Source organism: Phascolarctos cinereus, unplaced genomic scaffold (assembly GCF_003287225.1).
Source record: "Phascolarctos cinereus isolate Bilbo 61053 unplaced genomic scaffold, phaCin_HiC Scaffold_4;HRSCAF=312, whole genome shotgun sequence".
In the NCBI taxonomy this organism is placed as follows: Eukaryota; Metazoa; Chordata; class Mammalia; order Diprotodontia; family Phascolarctidae; genus Phascolarctos; species Phascolarctos cinereus.
The window spans coordinates 730,382,191-730,400,298 of NW_027555847.1; the positions used below are offsets into that span (position 1 = coordinate 730,382,191).

General features: G+C 40.9%; 1 pseudogene; it reads left to right on the forward strand.

Moving 5' to 3' along the window:
- The first annotated feature begins 15,169 nt into the window (after positions 1-15,169).
- Positions 15,170-16,025, forward strand: LOC110203700 (very long chain fatty acid elongase 6 pseudogene; annotated as a pseudogene).
- The last annotated feature ends 2,083 nt before the right edge of the window (positions 16,026-18,108 follow it).

Consider the following 18,108-nt stretch of genomic DNA (forward strand, 5'->3'; position numbering starts at 1 on the left):
CAGGTGGAGCCAGTTGATCTACCTAAAGGGTAAGAGGAGAGAGAGAGAGGAGAGAGGGAGAGAGGGAGAGAGAGAGAGAGAGGGAGAGAGGAGAGAGAGAGAGGAGAGAGAGAGAGAGAGAGAGAGAGAGAGAGAGAGAGAGAGAGAGAGAGAGAGAGAGAGAGAGAGAGAGAGAGAGAGAGAGAGAGAGAGAGGGAGAGAGAGAGAGAGAGGGAGAGATTATTTTCATTTTAGATCAAATCCCTTGGCATGATAAATTGCATCTTCCAAGGGAATAAAGCTCAGGTGTAGAAGACAGAGATGGGTAAACAAGTTGAATAATCCCTTGTGTTGCTTCTACCTTGGGGAAAATAAACTTATTGATGGCCAACCTTTCAGCAGCTGGGGCCTGGAAGTGAAGAGAAGGGGGGGGGTGCGATGGATGCCTTGGCCCAGACAGACCCCTTCCTTTCTTTTTTTTTTTAATCTTTTTTTAAACTGTTAATTTATTTTGATTTATCAACAATCACTTCCATAAGCTTTTGAGTTTAAAATTTTTTTCCCCTCCCTCCCCACCTTCCTCCCCAAGATGGTGCATAATCTTATATAGACTATATAAATACATTCCTATTAAACATATTTTCATATTAGTCATGTTGTAAGAATTAGAACCAATAGGAAGAACCACCAGAAAGAGGAAACAAAACACAGAAGAAAAAAAAATAGCAAATAGTATGCTTTGATCTGCATCCAAATGCCATAGTTCTTTCTTTGGATGCAGATAGCATTTTCCATCATGAGGCCTTTGGAGATGTCTTAGATCCTTGTATTGCTGAGAAGGGTTAAGTCTATCAATATCAGTAATTGCACAATGTTGCTGTTACTGTGTGTAATGTTCTCCTGGTTCTACTTCACTGAGCATCAGACCATAAAAATCTTTCCAGGTTTTTTTGAAGTCTACCTGTTCATTTCTTTTAACACAATAGTATTCCATTACATTTATATATCACATTCACAGTTATGATTACTATCTGTGTCTTTCTCTCCATCCTTCCCCCCCGTTTATGCTTTTCTTTCTCCTTTCTCCTTTTCCCTCCTCACTAGTGTTTTGCCTTTGACCACCGCCTCCCTCAGTCCCATCTCCCTTCTATTAGCCCCCTCACTTTTCTTTCCCCTTTTCCCTCCTACTGCCTATAGGGCAAGTTAGATTTCTAGACCTAACTGATTATGTTATTCCCTTCTTGAGCCAAATCTGATGAGAGTAAGGTTCAAACAATACTCATCTCCCCCCCCCTTCCCTCTGCTGTAATCAGTTTTTGTGTCTTTTCCTGTAATGTAATTTACCCTTGTCTGTATCCTCCTCCTTTTCTCTCAGTACATTTGCTTAGTTAGATCAGATTAATCCACTGACTTGGATCATTTAACCCACTTGATTAGATTTTTTCTTTTAACATTACAACAAAGTCAACTTATACCCACCCCTTTATGTATACCCCTCTAATATGATGTAATAACAATACAGTTCTCAAGAGTTACAAGTGTCATATTCCCTTGTAGGGGTGTAAACAGTTTGACCTTATTAATAACATGTTTCTTTTTGTCCCGTTTACCTTTTTATGTCTCTCTTGAGTCTTGTATTTGAAGATCAAATTTTCTGTTGAGCTCCTGGTTTTTATCAGGAAGGTTTGGTTGGAAGGACATTTCATGGAATGTCCATCTCCTCCCCTGAAAGATCATGCTCATTTTCACTGGGTAATTGATCCTTGGTTGTAATCCAAGTTCCTTTGTCTTATGGAATATCATATTCCAATCCCTATGGTCTTTCAATGTAGAAGCTGTGTAATCCTGACTGTGGTTCCATGATATTTAAATTGTGTCTTTCTGGCTGCTTACAGTATTTTCTCTTTGACCTGGTAATTTTGGAATTTGGCTACTATATTCTTTGGTGTTTTCAATTTGGGATTTTTCATGAGGTGACTGGTGGATTCTTTTGATGACTATTTACCCTCTGGTTCTAGGACCTCAGGCAGTTTTCCTTGATGATTTCCTGAAAGATGCTGTCCAGGCTGTTTTTTTTTTATCATGATTTTCAGGTAGGCCAATCATTTTTAAATCATCTCTCCTGATCTATTTTCCAGGTCAGTTGTTTTACCAATGAGGTATTTTATGTTTTCATCTATTTTTTCATTCTTTTGTTTTTGTTTGACTGATTATTGCTGATTGGCTCTCACAGAGTCATTAGCTTCCATTTGCCCAATTCTACTTTTTAACAAATTGTTTTCTTCTGTTAGATTTTGTACCTCCTTCCCATTTGGCCAATTGTAGTTTTTAGGGACTTGTTTTCTTCAGTGTACTTTTTTCCCCAGTTGGCCAACTGTATTTTTTTTAAGGACTTGTTTTCTACAGTTAATTTTTGTCCTTCTTTTTCCAAGCTATTGACTCTCTCTTGCATACCTCTCATTTCTTTTCCCATTTTTTCTTCTACTTCTCTTATTTGACTTTTAAAACCCTTCTGGAGCTCTTCTAAGAAGGCTTTTTGGGCTTCAGACCAGTTCATATTCCCTTTGAGGTTCCAGATGTGGGTTTGTTGACAATGTTGTCCTCTTCAGAATTTCTGCCTTGATCTTTACTCTTCCCATAATAAGAATCTATCGTACGTTTCTTTTTGCTCATGTGTGTTTATTTCCTGGCCTTTAAAGAGATTGGGCTCTCCTGCTGGGGAGCAGAGGGCACTGACCCAAGCTTCTTATGTTGGGAGCCTAAGGCCTTGGTCACTGGTTTTGTGTGCTGGGGCCTCCAATGTTGGCAGTTGGAGGCTGTAGGGTTCTGGCAGCTTACCTGGTGTTGGGCTGGAATGAGCAACACTGGGACTCTAGGGGTTGGATTGGGTAGTCTGGCCCCTGGAGGTGCCTGATTTTCTTTTCCTTTTGCTTTCTTCAGCTCCTTTCAGATGGTGCTGCAGGATGTTTATCCATCTGGGGCCCTTGGAGCTTGCTTCCCTTATTTATTCATTTATTTTTTTGTTGTGTCTAGGCATGGGGTTAAATGACTTGCCAAGGGTCACACAGCTAGTAAGTGTTATGTGTCTGAGGCCAGATTTGAACTCAGGTCCTCCTGAATCTAGGGCTGGTACTCTATCCACTGATAGTGGATAGTACTTTTGCTGAGGCACCTGGTGGTTTTCCAAGCTGGTTTCCAACAGTTCCCCCACCCTCACTGAGGCACTAGGGGGTCCAGGTGTTGGTGTTTGCCTGCTCAACCACCTGTGTTTCAGGATCTTCCCCTAGTATGCTGAGGTGGGGCTTTCTGCTAGCTTGCCGGGATGCCTCACATTCTGTACTGCTCCCCTAACCCCAGGGCAATAGGGGCCTTTCCCATTAATCTCTCAAGCTACCTGGGCTACTGGACTGCTGCACCCCATCTTTCTTCTGGTTCAGCTATTCCAGGTTTTTTCCTGGGGTGATATTTTCTGGGCTTTCAGAGGTTAACAACGGAGGGTAAGAGCTACTTCTTACTCCACCATCTTGGCTCCCAGAAGCAGAAGGTCCAACCCCTTCCTTTCTAAGCACATCAGTGCCACCATGAAAGTGAACCAAGAGATTGTGCTGTTTACTTGTGATTTTCATTCTTTTCCTGAGACTGTCCCTAGTCACTTTTGACCTCCTCACTTGACTATTTTGGGCTAATCTTCTCACCTGTATAAGGAAGGAATGGGTAGGCTAGATGATCCCTAAACATCCCTGTAAGTTCTAACAGTCAAAAAATCCCTGAATTTCTACCCCTCCATTGTCCTTTGGTCTTTCCCTTTGGGGGAAGCCAGGATAACTCTAAACGCTCATCCACATGTCAGCCCTTCTGATACTAGAACGGCTTTTATATCACCCTACCAAGTCTCCTCTTCTCTAAGCTCAATATGTCTAATTCCTTCATTTGCTCCTTATATGAGATAGATTCAAAGCCTGTAGCCATCTTGGTTGCCCTTCTATGGACACTTTCTGGCTCATGAATGTCCTCCTTAAACCATGATGCCTAGACCTGAACACAGCACTTGAGATGTGATCTGTCCAAGGAAGAGATTATACCGGGACTGTCACCAACTTGTTCCTGGAATATGTGCCTCTCCTCATATGCCCCGAGGTAGCATTGACTCTTTTGGCTGGCCCATCAGACTGCTGACTCATATTGTCCTCAGGCAATCCTCTCAAGCCCTTAGGATCCCCCCCTCCCCAAAATGCTTCTGCTTTTTTTGGTGTCCTCATATGTGAATGACTTGCTCTCTTGCAAGCCCCTGAGGTATCAAAAATGAAGAAGGTGCAGAGGATTCACAGATATCCACAAACAGACAAACACACAAGACTGAACAGCCCATGAGGTCCCCTGAAAAGGGATGAGGTGAAGGTTGTTCTTGAGGCCACCCTTTGATATCATAGTAATTCCTTCTTTCCCCCAGACTCTTATCCTTTCTCCCCTAGACTCATGATACTCTGTGATTCAGAAGTTAAACAGGGGCAGCTAGGTAGTGCAGTGGACAGAGCACTAGCCCTGGAGTCAGGAGGACCAGAGTTCAAATCTGGCCTCAGACACATTAACACTTAACTAGCTGTGTGTGACTCTGGGCAAGTCACTTAACCCCAACTGCCTCACCCCCCCCAAAAAAAAAGTTAAACATATTTTGGGGCTAACACAGAATCCATTGTCCATCGGACCTGCACTGTCCAAGGTACTCACTATATTTTCTCTGCACATAGGACACTGCACAGTAACTATTTATGCAGACCATCTTCATCTTTCTCCAATGAGCTTTCTGGATCAGGAAATGCCCTTCTATCTTTATAAGGTCAGAATCTCAGGGTCTCAAACTTGGGAACTTATACACTTAAGAATTCAGGGTTAAGTGTGAGTGTTGCCTAGGATATCCTTCTTCTCTGAGAAGGTTAGATTCTAGGGTCACACTCCTTAGAGAATTAAAAATGTCCTCTCCTTCATGCAGGATTTGATGTCCATAAACATTGTCCATGAGGTATACTCTAGGTTAAGCATTTTCACAGATTTGAACTGGAACTATATTCAGAAGGCAGCAATCCACCAGGACCTATAGCAGTTCAGTGCCCCCAAGGTCCCTGCAGCACTCTACAAAGGTTTTGAGTTAAAATCTCTCGAAACTTCTAAGCCACATGAAAAGATTTCTTCAGGCCTTTCAGACAGTCCATCTGACATCAACCCTGAATGAATTAGGGTTAAATGCAGTGCTTTGGGCTGAGAGTTGAGGTTTCGGGAAAATGCTCTCTTCCTTTCCTTGCTAATTTAACCTGACTCCTTAACTGTTTCCAAATCCACCTGTCAGCTGTGACTCAGTCTGAGGCTTTGCAAAGCCCACTCTGCAGCATTTCTCTGATCTAAGCAAAGACTAGCTAATCAGAAGGTTCAGTTCCATCTATCAAATGGGATAACATGAGGTCCAGAGGATCCAATGAGATCCTTCTTGCAGACCTCAAAAGCAGTAGAGAAATGCCAGTCACTTGTTTCACAAGTATTCCTTCCTTGGCATCAGGCAGGCATGTTCCGGCCCTCAGAGTGTTTAGCCAGCCCAGGCCTCCTGTCCAGGCCCTCTTCCTTCCTCATCCCTGCTGTTTCTCGGGTGTTTGCTGAGCTCTTTCCTCTGGTGGCTTCTACGTGGAGTCTAAGGACCCTGCCTGGATTCATCAATTGCTTCTTGGTGACACAAGTGCTCAGGCTGGGCTCCTACAGCTAGAGGAGGTGCAGGACCAGCTTTGAGAACTGGAGCGCAGAATTCTGACTCACGTGGCAGAAGAGCAGGACAAGTGTGCAGCAAAGCTGCTGCCAGGTTGAGGCTGATCCTTCTCAAGGCCGGAGTGACCACTGGGGTGACAGAGGAGGTGAGGCCTGCCTCACTGACTGTCCTCTAGCTGAGTCACAGGTTTGCCCGGAGAGGAGCCTGCCAGGAGAGAGGGAGAAGCACTGGCCAAGCAGGCAGCACCCTTGCCTGTCCCCTACATCGGCTGGGCTGGTCCTGCAGGTGGCCTGGCCCACAAGTGTATATCTATTTTAAATTTCCTTTGGACTTCCCTTTTCTCCTCTTCAACGAACACTTTCCTATCTTTTTTCCCCAAGTTGATTCTTTTTTCCCCAAGGTGAATCTACATTTAAATGCACATTTATCACTATTAGATTCCTTATTGGAATATGGTCCTTGAGATTTTCTTTCCAGATAGGAAAGTCAAAAATGAAATGGTTTCACTTGTTTCCCAGGTGCTGTTTGTTGTGGTCACTCACTTACCTAGCCCCAAAACATTGTGTTTCAAAGGAATGTTAAACATTATTTAAATGGTGCGGGGACAGAGCCAACACAGTGCAGTAAATGCAGCAACTTTCTTTAGCTCTCCCCCAAACAACATCTTGAAATAACTTGAAAAAATGGCTCTAAATAAATTCTAGAGCAGCAGAAACTACAAAAGACAGAGTGATGCAAATGTCCATTCCAAGACAACCTGGATGGTTGATTAGAAAGCTCTGTCTCAGTTTTGATTAGAAAGATCTATTGTGTAGAGCTAGGAGAGAAACACAGTTCACCTTGGGCATGTAGGAAATCAACCTGGTCCAGGGCTCAGGGGACTGAATCTGGGCAGCTGTGGCACTTTCCCCGATTCCTTGACCCAGAACTCCAAAGACAACTTAGAATGTCACTATGAAAATTCTGTGACCTCATGAGAGAGAAAGTAATTCTCAGCCCCATTCCAGGTTGTACCCCTGGTGGGGCGGGCGCAGCTGCTTCTGGATATTCTAGCCCACAGATTGAGGGGAATTCAGTGGCTGATCAGAGGGAGATTGCAGTGATTTCTATGCAGGTGTAGAGGTAGAATTCTCTTTCTTTGCCATGGTTTTATGTGGGTCACAGTTCTGGGTGGCACTCCTGGGGCAAGGAAGAGTGCTGGCGTGGTGGAGCTATTCACAATGGGGCAGAGAGAATACTCCTCACAGTTCCAAGGTAAAAAGGAATGTTTGTGGTCACTGATAGATCAGAGCACAGGCCAGGAAAGGAGTAAATACATCACTCTTTATCATACCACTTTGGCAGACCTGAAAAGTTAGATGTTTCTGGAAATATCTGTGAACATAATTGCAGAAAACCCTCAAAGCTTGGGACAGTGTATTCTGCACACTGGATGTAGATCCTTTACCTTAACAAAGAGTTTAATACTCAAGTAATTGGCTGGGATCATGAGCAAACTGTGCAAAAAATGTCACAGCATAGAATCTCTTTTTTTGGTGGCAAAGAAGATGAAAACATACAACTAGGAGGTGACAACAAAGTCAAAGTTCCTACTCCATAGCCACCAAGAAAAAAGGAATCGGTCACAGGCCATGGAAGAGCTGGGAAGAGTAATAAAAGTGACGTAAGAAAATCATAAAAAAACTAGTCAGCAGTTTGCTAAAGTAGACCCAAAAAATGGTGAAGAAAATCACACTTAAAAAACTAGAGAAACCGCAATGGCAAAAGAGGTCCAAAAAGCCAATGAGGAGAAGAATGCCTTTAAAAGCAGAATTGGCCAAATGGAAACAGTCCAAAAGCTCACTGATGAAAATACTTCCTTAAAAATTAGAATGGAGCAACTGGAAACTACTGACTTTATGAAAAATGAAGACATTGTAAAACAAATCCAAAAGAATAAAAAGTCAAAGACAATGTGACATATATCATGGGAAAAATAACAACTTTACTTGAAAATAGATCCAGGAGAGAGAATATAAAAATTGGTAGATCATCTGAAAGCCACGATCAAAACAAAAAAAAGAGGCTAGACATCATCTTTCAAGAAATTATTAAGGAAAACTGTCCTGCACTTCTAGAATCAGAGGGCAAAATAGAAATTGAAAGAATCCACCGATCTCTTCGTGAAAGAGATCCCCAAAGGAAAACTCCTAGGAATATTATAGCCACATTCCAGAGTTTCCAGGTGAAGAAGAAAATATTACAAGGGGCCAGAAGGAAACAATTGAAGTACTGTGGAAACAGAATCAGGATAACATAAAATTTAGCATGTTCCACATTAAAGGACTGCAGGGCATGGAATATAATATTCCAGAGGGCAAAGGAGATAGGAGTACAACCAAGAAACACCTACCCAGCAAAAGTGAGTACAATCCTTCAGGGGAAAACATGGTCATTCAGTGAAGTAGAGGACTTTCAAGCATTCCTGATGAAAAGAGCAGAGCTGAATAGAAAATTTGAAATTCAAATACAGGACTCAAGTGGAACATGAATAGGGAAACAGGAAAGAGAAATCATGATAGACTTATTAAGATTGAACTGTTTACATTCGTGCATGGAAAGATGATATTTATAACTCATGAGATCTTTGTCAGTATTAGGGCAGTTGAAGAAAAAATATATGTATGTATATAGATAGAAAGATAGATAGATGAGATAGATAGATAGGATAGATAGATAGATAGATAGATAGATAGATAGATAGATAGATAGTAGATAGAGAGATACAGGGCACAGGGTGAGTTGAAGATTAAGGGGTCATGTGTGGAGAATAACATTAAGGGATGAGAGAAGATGATACTTGGAGAAGAGAAAAGGGAGAGGCAGAATGGGGTAAATTATCAGAAGAAAACATAGAAAAGAAAAGTCTCTAACAGTGGAGGGGAAGCAGGGGAAGGTGAGGGAATGAGTGAATCTTACTGTCATTGGATTTAGCTTAAGGAGGGAGTAACATACACATTCAATTGGGTATAGAAATCTGTGTTACCTTACAGGAAATAGGTGGAGAAGGGGATAAGAGAACAGGGTGATGATAGAGAGGAGGACAGATTGGGAAAGGGGGTAATCAGAAGCAAATAATTCTTGAGGAGGGACAGGGTCAAAAGAAAGAATAGAAGAAATGGGAGGGCAGGATAGGATTAAGGGAAACAGAGTTAGCTTTTCACAACATGTCTACTATGGAAGTGTTTTGCATAACTGCACATGTACAACTATATTGAGTTGCTTGCCTTTTCAATGAGGGTGGCTGGGGAGGGAGAAGAGAGAAAATTTGAAACCTAAAGTTGTAAAACATATGTAGAAAAAATGTTTTCACATGGTACTGGGAAATAAGAAATACAGGAGATGGGGTATAGAAGTCCATGTTGCCCTACAGGAAACTAGAAGGGGAAGGGGATAAGAGAAGGGGGAGAGATGAAGAGAGGACAGAGTAGGGGAAGGTGTACGATGGGGAAAAAATTGGAACTCAAAAACTTGTGGAAGTGAATATTGAAAACTAAAAATAAATACATTTATATTAAAAACAATATTCTGATTCCCAAATGAAATAATCTCCAGTATCAAGACATATCTTTACTATAGAATACCAGTTATATGGGGCTAATATTCTATTGGATCCGGAATTAACTGAAGCCTCTTTTAATTCTTTTAACAATTTAAATTTAAACTGTCTCTGAACTCCAGTGTTTGTACTTGGGTTATTTACATCTTCCTCCTCATGTACTGGAAATAGCATTATTTTGGGCACAGGTAATTTGAATTCCATGGGTACTACCTGTCCCTTTTCCTCTGCTTTTATAATTGCCTTTTCTAATAACCCTTTACAGTGTATTTTATGGCTTTTTTGATATTTATTTATCTCCTCATTATGTTTTCTGTAGGAGCTTGATCTATGTGAGGGTGAGGGATGTGGTGGTGCTGAAGGTCTAATACATTTTGCATAGATAACATCTTTTACAATTCTAAGCTTTTCCTGAAATATTCTATTCATATCTTCTTCTTCCTTAGTTCCTGCCCCCAAATCTGCCTTATGTATTTCAGTTATTAATAACACATCCTCTTGAGGATCGAGACATATTTTTAGCACGGTTGAAATTGAGAATGTAGCTATGGAGAAAGCACCTGGACGTACTTCTCTATAGTAATCACTCATTTGTCTACCCACCGTTTCCCTTATTTGTAAATCGATTTTTCTTTCCTGAAGCACCCACGGGCAGCATGTTTCTACACATTCCAAAAATTCCTGTAACTGACCATCTGTGAAGAAAAAACTTATTTCTTCACTATTTCTTTTAAAAGTTGCACATTATTTTCTCTGTCTTTGCTTCTGCTTTGTATTTGACCATACTTTCAATGCCAGGTGCGCCTCCCAAAACCTTAAGAGAGTGCTTATGGCCTTCCAAAGGGATACTATTGTTATGCTGCAGCCCTTTTCTTTTCTTTTCTTTTCTTTTCTTTTCTTTTCTTTTCTCATGCTCCTATTCCGAAGCCTTTTTACTTTTGTTTTTCCTATTTCCCCACTTTACCCGGAGCCTTTTGACCCCTAAAACTGTTAAAAAATAGGGTGTTGCGACCTTCGCTCTCTTTACCTTGATTGCACAGGTTGAGCCGCCAAGGCCCTTCTTTTCATAGCGCAGAACCGCCAGGAGCTTTTTCTCCAGAGTTTCCAAGAGAGCTCCTTGCTCCTATCTCTTTTGCTTTTGAGCCCTTTTGATTGCCAGGGTCCAGTTTAAATACTGAAAATAACAATCACCCCGGAGGCCCTCGTGGCTAATCCCAGCCCTCAAGTGATTTTTTAATAAGACACACCGGTTTGCTATCAATGTACCTGAGTAATCCCACCATAAGGTATTAGTTTAATTATACAGACCTGCTTGCTATCACAGTTCAGGATTGGTCAGAGTACCCAGGCAGTAGAAAGTGGTGCAATAACAATAATCCTATCAGAAGGATCAGGAAAAACTCCTTGTGCAAAATAATATTTGATCTGCATCTTAAAGGAAGAAAGGGGAGTCCATTCCAGGCATAGAGGATGGCCAGTACAAAATGAGCTCAAGCATCAAATCAAAATGCCATAACTTTCCAACGAGCTAAATCATCAATGAAAAACATCAACGTGCAACAGAGAAGCATGTGAAGCTTTTCTTTCAAATATGGTCATTGGCATAGCTTTCCTTAAAAAGATAGGAAAATGGATTGCCTGGAACAGAGAGAGTAAAGAGTTTAATTAGATCCCTGAGTATTGGAGAGAGGAGGTGATGGACAAAAGAGTCTTGAGAGACAATTGGAGGCCACTTAACTAGCTGGCCCAACGGATTGAGCATCAGGCCTGGAGTCAGGAAGACTTGTCTTTTGAATCTGAGTATATCCATTTCCTTTGCTACATAGATCCAAGTGGTCATAAGCTGTCTCTGGAGACATAAATTAGAAGATAATGAAGAAAGTGTTTCACATTTAGTACTCACATATTAGCATCACAGAGTGCATATTTATTGGTTCATATTAATTTTCTGATGTATGGTGCAGATTGGTTTGAGGGTATCCAGGTATCATGCAGCTTTGCTTGTACCAGGCTATCTGTAGCAGCCATTTTTCAGACAGTGGTTCGTATATTCCACTGGAGTCTTAGAACCTCTATCTTTGGCTCTTACAATATTCATACTTATTTGGGGTGTCCCTGTTCAAGTCTTCTGACCTTGAACTAATCACTTCCACTTTCTAAGTTTGACTTTCCTATTTTAAAAAATGAATGTTGAAATGCTGGAGCTACAAGCGACCTTAGAACAAATAATATAGAATGTGAGCACAGAGAAAGGACCCTAAGAATATCTTTTAGAGAATTTTAGTACAATGGTCTTATTTTATAGTTGATGAAACTGTCGCTCAGAGGGGGTAAAAGAGTTACTCAAATCACACAGCAAATCAATAGCAGATCCCCAAAGAAAAGTTAATTACCTTTTAACATCAATTTTTTGTTCTTTCTAATGTATCAATATGGACCCCAGAGCCCCCATACAGTATTAACTATTCAAATTCTCTGATGTCAAACAAAATATTAGACTCACCTCTGTTCCTTCTAATTGATCATCTAAGAGAGAGAAAAGGAGATTCCAAAGAATTAGTCTATGTATCAGAAACACATTATCCTAATCTTAGTAAACCCTAACATGAATTAGGTCAACCTTTTTTTCCTTCCTAATTTCATCCTGGACAGACTAACTAGGGTCAGGAAACGGATACAAGTTTTAGTATGGCCTTCGTCAACAGTACTAAGGGTTGATACTCACAAGGGAGAAGGGTTGAACTTGGTTGTCTAATACTTCCACTGAACAGTTCATAGTCCAGAGGAAGTAGAATCATAAAGTGTGAGAGCTGGAGGGCTGCTAGAATATGGAACAGAAAATGTGAGAGGTAAAAGGGCACCAAGAATGTAGAACATTAGAACCTGACCTCAGAATATAGATTTAGACAACTAAAAATATAGGTTTAAAAAGATATATGCAGGATAGGAGCAGCTCGGTGGCTCAGTGGATAGAGCTCTGGTCTTGGGGTCAGGAGGACCTGAGTTCAAATTTGGCTTTGGACATTTGACACTTACTAGCTGTGTGACCCTGTGCAAGTCACTTTATCCTGATTGCCTCACCAAAAAGCAACAAAAAAAAAAAAGGATAAACACAGGATACAAGCAAGCCCAGGTGAAAAAGGATGATTATAAAATATAGGAAAGACCTGTAATAACAGCACTGGGAATGCTAAAGATTGCAATGAGCTGAAGTTAATAGGGAAAACAAAAGGCTTTTGCTTGTGTCTGTGTTCTCTAAGTTATTTTATTTAAAAAAAAGTAGGATCAAATAAGTCAATCACTGAGTCAACTAGCATGTTGTGCCAGCTGGTGTCTCAGGGAACAGAGTGTTGGGCCTGGAATCAGGAATATCTGAGTTCAAATCCAGCTTCAGACACTTCCTAGCTGTGTTACCCTGGGCAAGTCAGTTATCCTTGCTCTGTCTGACAAAAGGATCCACTGGAGGAGGAAATGCCCAAACCATTTCAGTATCTCTGCCAAGAAAACTTTATGGAACAGTTATGATTCATAGGGTCATGAAGAGTTCAGACATGACTGAATGAGTGAATAACAGCAATGTGTGCCTGGGGAGACAAAAAAAGATAAAAGACAATCCCTGGTCCCAAGGCACTCACAACATAATGGAGAAGACAACACGTAAATCACTATGAACAAAGAGGATAGATTCAGGAGAAACCAGAAATGGTCATCAGAAGGAAGGGAATGAGATTGACAGTAGAGTGAGTAATGGCTCAGGGCAAATGGAGAAGCTAATGAATGACAACATGAAAACAGAGAAGCTCAACTCTCATGTTGCTTTAATTTTCTCAGATTATGAGAATGATTTATAGATTACAAAGGAAAGGACCAAAATGGTCAATAGGAAGTTGATAAGCAAAATACCTCAGCACATCATAATAAATGACTTGACTTTACCTTGATGATTTCAAGACAGCCTGGTAAAGTTCATCCTTAGGAACTGGAAGAATGTGCATTCAGTAAAATATAAGCTCTTTAAGGACAGGGACTATTTGTCATTTTTGTGTTCATGTCCCTAGTCCCTAGCAGAGTGCTTTGCACCATTAGGTGCTTGATAAGTGTTTCAGTTTAAGTGACCTAAGTGTAATTGCTGCGCTATTCTCAATGATCTTTGAAAAACTGTGCAGGATGGGACATTATGAGCCTTGTTAACCTTCCACCGACCCTGACTTTATAATTGGGGACTTCAATTTATATGTTGATGCCTTCTGAAATATCCTTTTTTCCTAGTACATCAAAGTAGTGCACTGTCATGATCTGAACCTTCCCTCTACCCCAGCCATATATAAGAATAGCCACACCCTTGGAGTCACTAGTACCCAAAGTGTTCTATCTCTATAATCTATAACTCTAAAATTCTTCTATCTAACCCTAACCTCATTGCTTTACTTATCTCTATCCTCATCCTTTCAATGTATTTTTCATTCTCACCATAACTCTAATCACTCCACTTCTGCTTTATTCGGGGACCATGCTGTTATAGATGCACTTTTATTCATGGAAAATCTTGGCCTCATAGTTAAGAATTCCAACTTCAGAGTTTCATGTGCTCTTGAATCCTTGAATCCTTTGTCCTATTGCTGCATATCTCTTTCCTAACCTCACATTTGAGTCAATTTTGCCTTCTGCCTTGTCCACTCATGTTCTCATGCTGCAGAATGTTGCTAGATGAATTCATGCAACTGTTCTTACTGGTTCCAATACCAAAGAGTAATGCCTGTTTCTCAGACTCAGATGGTTTTAGTGGGGGAGAAGAACTTAAGGCCTGTTCCCTTACAACAGGTATATCACTGAAGGTTGTAAACAGAAGAGTCACCAGGATTTTCCTAAAATGGGCAGAGGAAAAAGACTAGGTAGTGATATTGAAAGGGCTTTTTGAATGCCGATAAGGGTCATCAAAGAGCTTCCCTTGCACTAAATATTTGGCAGGAAGTCTATACGTGACTCATAGTTTCTCCCAAACACTTCCTTTACACATCATCAAGACCCTCTGAAATGTTGCCAGCAATCAGATAGTGCACTGAACGGGAAGGCAGAAAATAAATGTGAGACGTCGGCCAGGCGGAGCAGTAAAGACTGAGTCAGTTTATTCATCTGAGGGTAAAGGATATATAGAGAAAATCTAGCCTAACTTCAAAGAGTGTTTCCCGTGAGACACTCCCCAAAACATCTGCTGAGGATGTGACAACATACATTTCCTCGTTATGAGGGTTCCTAGATTGGGTTGTAGTTTCCAAGGCTTTCCCATGTGCCTTGGTGCCACCTGCATAGAGGAGTGAATGTGTAAATCTAAGGTTCAAAGAGTGAGAAGGAATGTCTCAGTAGCCTCCCTTGCAGGGAGAGATTTGGAGAGCCCTGGTTCCTAAATGATTGAGCTTGTGGGTTAAGCCTGGACAAGAGGCAAATCTGTCCTGGATGTTAAACCCAGATCAGACTCTTAGAGCCGGCCCTCAACTCAGAAACAAGTTCCCAAGTGTCCTCCATGTAGAGAAATGGAATCATCCAAGTAAGTTTAAGGTGTCTGCTCATGTGTCTGAACCTCATAATACAATGAAAATGAAACTTCAAAATGAAACAGGATCAAGAAGAACACCAGATACAGGAGAAAGAGAATAGGAAGAGCAGGAGAAAGCAATGGCAAATCCAGGATGCAGCTTAGAGAGATGCAGAGGGTGCACAAGGAGGGGAAGAAATGGGAGGTTGTTGAGGGAAGGACTTCAGACAGTAATAGAAAGGGGGAGAAATGCTTTTTTGCAGATAATTTACTTATTTTTATATGGAATATGCAGGGATTCAGAGAAGCAGTTCAAATGAACATGGTAGTGTTGACTTCTCAGGAATATGAATTTGAAAAGCAATTCAATGAGAACAAAGCCATCCAGTCGATGCAAGAGAACTGGAAGAAAATCGTTCTTATTTTCAGCTCTGTATGCTGCCTTTATATTTGGTGGTCAGCACCTAATGAACAAATGGGCAAAGTTGGAAGTCAGGAAGCCACTTGTACTGTGGTCCCTGAGCATTGCAGTCTTCCATATAGGGTTAGGTATAGTTGTTGCTCTTCAAACTGGTGCTTATATTGTGTACATTTTGATGACCAAAGGCCTGAAGCAATCAATTTGTGATCAGAGTTTTTACAATGGACCTGTCAGCAAATTTGCGTCTTTTGCATTTGTATTAAGCAAATCACTTGAATTTGGAGAAACTATTAATTATTTTTCAAAAACAGAAACTCATCTTACTACATTGGTGTCACCACATCACTGTGCTGCTCTATTCTTGCTACTTTTATAAGGACATGGTTGGTTCATGACCATGAACTATGAAGTGCATGCAGTAATGTATTCCTACTATACCTTGCAAGCGGTGGGGTTCCAGGTCTCACCGAAGTTCACCATGTTCATCACCTTGTTTCTGATTACACAGATGTTGATGGGTTGTGTAGTTAACTATCTCGATTTTTCCTGGATGCAGCAAAACCAGTGCCGCTCTCATATTCAGAACATCATGTGGTCCTCACTCATCTATCTCAGCTACTTTGTGCTCAGGGTCATCAAGAAAAGAAAAAAAAAACTAAACAAAATAAAATGGCACCAGGTATCATATATATGGTCCAGCTAAAAATAATAATATTAATAATTAAAAAGCAAGCTTGGCAGCTTAGGGGTAACTAGGTTGATCTAACCCAAAAATGTATGATCCTTTTGTGGTGAGGACTCATTGAGTTCAACTCCATCTCAAAGAACTGCTGCTAAGAGACACCATCCCTCTCATACCTGTCAAGTGTAGGAGGAAAAATGAAAGAAAGAAAGAAAGAAAGAAAGAAAGAAAGAAAGAAAGAAAGAAAGAAAGAAAGAAGGAAGGAAGGAAGGAAGAAAGAAAGAAAGAAAAAGAAAGAAAGGAAGAAAGAAAGGAAGGAAAGAAGAAAGGAAGAAAGAAAGAAAGGAAGGAAGAAAGGAAAGAAAGAATGTTATTAACAAACTTTATGAAAAAAGTATTTAGTAAGCATCATATTTCCCTAAAACAGAAGACTTTTACTCAAAACCAAACAAAAAAAAAGTATTTTTATATACTGTCTATTCTTTTTCAACACTAAACTTGAGCCAACAAAAAAAAGATAAAAAGGTTGGAGGTGCAGGGGGTGTGCGTATAAAACCAACACTTTGGCAGAAATGAAAACTTTCCTTGTGAAAGGTTGGCAGTTTTAGACTAAATTCAAAAGGTATTTAGAAGGTTTCTTTAAGTGAACATGAGCCACAACTTGATGAGTAAGAGAAAAGCTTGATGGTTCCCACCGCAATCTAGAATTTGTGTTCAACCCTTGATCAGGTTTTCAAAATGAGGAACAAAACATGACTGCCCATTTCTAAATGAGAGAGAATTTGTCCAAGGGCATGTCCGATGGAAGTCTGTTGATTTCTATTATTGCACAGGATAAAAGAGATTCATCTTTGTTCTTTTATCTGAGACTTTTAAAAAGAACTTTGGAGGGGAGGGGTAAAGAGACAGAAGAAGAAGAAGAAGAAGAAGAAGAAGAAGAAGAAGAAGAAGAAGAAGAAGAAGAAGAAGAAGAAGAAGAAGAAGAAGAAGAAGAAGAAGAAGAAGAAGAAGAAGGCAGCAAAACCACAACCAAATTATATGAAAATTGGGGGGACAAGATGGTGGAGTAAAAAGGTAGTTGCTCTCACTCTCCCCTATCAACCTCTGAAAACCCAGAAAATCCCCCCCAAAAAAAACCCTGGAACATCTGAAGTAGAAGAAAGTTGGGGAGTAGCAGTGCAGCAGCCCAGCAAATGGGTCTCCCAGTGCCTCAGCAAAAATAAGGGTAATAGCACTACAAAAGGCCCCGGGCGGATAAGTATCCTGCACCATTTATCTGAAAAGAGCAGAAGAAAGCAACCTAAAGTCTTCCTAAAGTCCAAGCATGGCTGATACCAGCCAAACACAAGGTAAGCTGTGAGAACCTCCAACTGTCAACCAGGAAGAGATCCTGAAGTCCAGGTGGTAGAGCAGGCAAACACCAACACCTGGACCTCATTGAGGTTGGGAGGAACTGGTGGAAACCAGCTCAGAAAACCACCAGGTGCCTCGGTACTCTACCTCAAAGGAATCTCCCAGTGCATTAGCAGAAACAAGGGAGACAGCACTGAAAGGGGCCCGAGGCAGATAAATACCCTGTAGCACCCATCGAAAAGGAGGTGAAGAAAGCTAAGGAAAGGAAAAGCAGACAACCTAGAACTGCCTGAAACTTCCAGCTTTGCTGATTTCAGCTCAACATGAGGTAAGCTGCCAGGATCCTACAGCTTCCAATTGCCAACATAAGAGGCCCCAGCACACAAAGCCAGTGACCAATATGTAGGCTCCCAACAAAAGAAGCTTGGCTCAGTGCACTCTGTTCCCCAGCAGAAGAGGTCAAACTCTTTAAAGGCCAGGGAATAAAGAAACACCATGAGTAAAAAGATACGTACCATAGATTCATACTATGAGAAGAGTGGAGATCAAGACAAAAACTTTGAAGAGGACAACAATGTCAAGCAACCCACATCTGCAACATGAAAAGGGAATATGAACTGGTCTGAACCCCCAAAAGCCTTCTTAGAAGAGCGTAAGAATGATTTTAAAAGTCTAATGAGAGAGGTAGAAGAGTGCTTCAAAAATACAATTGGCCAATTGGAAAAAAAGTACACTGAAGAAAACAAATCCCTTAAAAATACATTTGGCCAATTGAAGAAGGAAGTACAAA